Here is a 4,336-nt window from a genome sequence, read left to right as displayed (position 1 = left end):
GCTCCCCTGCGCCGCCGCCCCCGCGCCCCCGCGCCCCGAGCCGGAGGAGGAGGACCAGGTGGAGGACGAGGAGGAGGAGACGACGACCGCCAGCTCAGCCAGGCCACGCGCCGCCGCCGTCCGCGCATTGCTCTGCCCTACCTCAGCTCAGCCAGGCCGGCGCCGTGTACTCCCTCGACTGCAGGTGAGCCCCTCCCCTCCACTTCCTTCTTCTTCTTCTTCCTCTTGCCCTCAACCTCTGCTCTGAGTCTCGACCGCTGTGCAGGGCCCGTCCATCTCCGGCGAGCTCAACGACCGCTATGCAGGGCACCACCACACAGGTGACAGTTAGGTACAGTTACAGAAAATGGCTTGTAAATAGGGTTAGGGTTTGGGAGTGGAGACCATGGCCATGGCTTGTAAATTGTTGTTGATTCTCAAGTAAATTTTTCTGTTAGGTACAGTTAGGTACAGTTACAGAAAAATTCACACGGAAAGGTTGTGTCATGCATCACAGGATTTGTAGGAGTTCTTGGAGCCACAAAAATAACTTTAGAACCCAGAGAGGCCTCAGACCAGCATCATAGGCAATAAGATCAGGCAACATCTGTTCTTATTAGTTTAATAGAAGAGAGAGGGATGGAAAAATAGACAAGAAAGCAGAATATAGCCAAGACAAGTAGCATCTATTCTTAAGCAGAGTATAAGGATAGCATAGAAGAAATAGACAGGGTAGCACCCAACTGAACATCTGCTTCTGCAGAACACTGCACTCCACTTACACATGGTATTTTTCTGCAAATAGGACACCACACCCACAAGCACTTGGGCTAGTATCATTAGTAGTGCTGCTGTAAGTATATATAACAGCAGTAACTGTTGGGGAACGTTGTAGAAAACAAAAAATTTCCTACGGTTTCACCAAGATCCATCTAGGAGTTCATCTAGCAACGAGTGATCGGATTGCATCTACATACCTTTGTAGATCACGCGCGGAAGCGTTCAAAGAACGGGGATGAGGAAGTCGTACTCGACGTGATCCAAATCACCGGAGATCCTAGCGCCGAGCGGACGACACCTCCGCGTTCAACACACGTACGGTCAGCGTAACGTCTCCTCCTTCTTGATCCAGCAAGGGGGAAGGAGAGGTTGAGGAAGATGGCTCCAGCAGCAGCACGACGGCGTGGTGGTGATGGAGCTGCAGTACTCCGGCAGGGCTTCGCCAAGCTCTATGGAGGAGGAGGAGATGTTGGAGAGGGAGAGGGAGGCACCAAAGGCAAAGGTAAGAGGTCCTCCATCCCCCCCCCACTATATATAGGGGGCCTAGGGGGGGCGCCGGCCCTAGGAGATGCAATCTCCTAGGGGGGCGGCGGCCAAGGGGTGGGGGGCTTGCCCCCTAAGCAAGGGGGCGCCCCCCCTTTAGGGTTTCCCCCACCCTAGGCGCATGGGCCCTAGGGGAAGTGGCGCCCCAGCCCACTTTGGGCTGGATCCCTTCCCACTTCAGCCCATGGGGCCCTCCGGGATAGGTGGCCCCACCCGGTGGACCCCCGGGACCCTTCCGGTGGTCCCGGTACAATACCGGTGACCCCGAAACTTGTCCCGACGGTCGAAATAGCACTTCCTATATATAATTCTTTACCTCCGGACCATTCCGGAACTCCTCATGACGTCTGGGATCTCATACGGGACTCGGAACAACATTCGGGTTACTGCATATACATATCCCTACAACCCTAGCGTCACCGAACCTTAAGTGTGTAGACCCTACGGGTTCGGGAGACATGTAGACATGACCGAGATCGCTCTCCGGTCAATAACCAACAGCGGGATCTGGATACCCATGTTGGCTCCCACATGCTCCTCGATGATCTCATTGGATGAACCACGATGTCGAGGATTCAAGCAACCCCGTATACAATTCCCTTCGTCAATCGGTATGTTACTTGCCCGAGATTCGATCGTTGGTATCCCAATACCTTGTTCAATCTCGTTACCGGCAAGTCACTTTACTCGTACCGTAATGCATGATCCCGTGACCAGACACTTGGTCACTTTGAGCTCATAATGATGATGCATTACCGAGTGGGCCCAGTGATACCTCTCCGTCATACGGAGTGACAAATCCCAGTCTTGATCCATGTCAATCCAATAGACACTTTCGGAGATACCCGTAGTATACCTTTATAGTCACCCAGTTACGTTGTGACGTTTGGTACACCCAAAGCACTCCTACGGTATCCGGGAGTTACACGATCTCATGGTCTAAGGAAAAGATACTTGACATTGGAAAACTCTAGCAAACGAACTATACGATCTTGTGCTAAGTTTAGGATTGGGTCTTGTCCATCACATCATTCTCCTAATGATGTGATCTCGTTATCAATGACATCCAATGTCCATAGTCAGGAAACCATGACTATCTGTTGATCAACGAGCTAGTCAACTAGAGACTTACTAGGGACATGTTGGTGTCTAAGTATTCACACATGTATTATGATTTCCGGATAACACAATTATAGCATGAATAAACGACAATTATCATGAATAAAGAAATATAATAATAATCCTTTTATTATTGCCTCTAGGGCATATTTCCAACAGTCTCCCACTTGCATTAGAGTTAATAATCTAGTTACATTGTGATGAATCGAACACCCATGGAATTCTGGTGTTGATCATGTTTTGCCCTAGGGAGAGGTTTAGTCAACGGATCTACTACATTCAGGTCTGTATGTACTTTACAAATATCTATGTCTCCATCTTGAACATTTTCACGAATGGAGTTGAAGCGACGCTTGATGTGCCTTGTCTTCTTGTGAAACCTGGGCTCCTTGGCAAGAGCAATAGCTCCAGTGTTGTCACAGAAGATCTTGATCGGCCCCGATGCATTGGGTATGACTCCTAGGTCGGTGATGAACTCCTTCATCCAAATTGCTTCATGCGCTGCCTCCGAGGCTGCCATGTACTCCGCTTCACATGTAGATCCCGCCACGATGCTCTGCTTGCAACTGCACCAGCTTACTGCCCCACCATTCAAAATATACACGTATCCGGTTTGTGACTTAGAGTCATCCAGATCTGTGTCGAAGCTAGCGTCGACGTAACCTTTTACGACGAGCTCTTCGTCACCTCATAAACGAGAAACATTTCCTTAGTCCTTTTCAGGTACTTCAGGATATTCTTGACCGATGTCCAGTGTTCCTTGCCGGGATTACTTTGGTACCTTCCTACCAAACTCACGGCAAGGTTTACATCAGGTCTAGTACACAGCATGGCATACATAATAGAACCTATGGCTGAGGCATAGGGGATGACACTCATCTCTTCTATATCTTCTGCCGTGGTGGGACATTGAGCTGAGCTCAATTTTACACCTTGCAACACAGGCAAGAACCCCTTCTTAGACTGATCCATATTGAACTTTTTCAATATCTTATCAAGGTATGTGCTTTGTGAAAGACCTATGAGGCGTCTTGATCTATCTCTGTAGATCTTGATGCCTAATATATAAGCAGCTTCTCCAAGGTCCTTCATTGAAAAACTCTTATTCAAGTAGGCCTTAATGCTATCCAAAAGCTCTATATCATTTCCCATCAAAAGTATGTCATCTACATATAATATGAGAAATGCTACAGAGCTCCCACTCACTTTCTTGTAAACGCAGGCTTCTCCATAAGTCTACATAAACCCAAACGCTTTGATCATCTCATCAAAGCGAATGTTCCAACTCCGAGATGCTTGCACCAGCCCATAAATCGAGCGTTGGAGCTTGCACACCTTGTCAGCATACTTAGGATCGACAAAACCTTCCGGCTGCATCATATACAATTCTTCCTTAAGGAAACCATTAAGGAATGCCGTTTTGACATCCATTTGCCATATTTCATAATCATAGAATGCGACAATTGCTAACATGATTCAGAAGGACTTCAGCTTCGCTACCGGTGAGAAAGTCTCATCGTAGTCAACCCCTTGAACTTGTCGATAACCCTTAGCGACAAGCCGAGCTTTATAGATGGTCACATTACCATCCGCGTCTGTCTTCTTATTAAAGATCCATTTATTTTCTATGGCTCGCCGCTCTACGGGCAAGTCAGTCAAAGTCCATACTTTGTTTTCATACATGGATCCTATCTCGGGTTTCATGGCTTCCAGCCATTTGTCGGAATCCGGGCCCGCCATCGCTTCTTCATAGTTCAAAGGTTCACCGTTGTCTAACAACATGATTTCCAAGACAGGGTTGCCGTACCACTCTAGTGCGAACGTGTCCTTGTGGACCTACGAAGTTCAGTAGCAACTTGATCTGAAGTTTTATGATCATCATCATTAACTTCCTCTCTAGTCGGTGCTGGCACCT

The sequence above is a fragment of the Triticum aestivum genome, chromosome 1A (assembly GCF_018294505.1).
Source record: "Triticum aestivum cultivar Chinese Spring chromosome 1A, IWGSC CS RefSeq v2.1, whole genome shotgun sequence".
Taxonomy (NCBI): Eukaryota; Viridiplantae; Streptophyta; class Magnoliopsida; order Poales; family Poaceae; genus Triticum; species Triticum aestivum.
The sequence above is the reverse complement of the archived record's forward strand: the minus strand, read 5'-3'. Positions refer to the sequence as shown.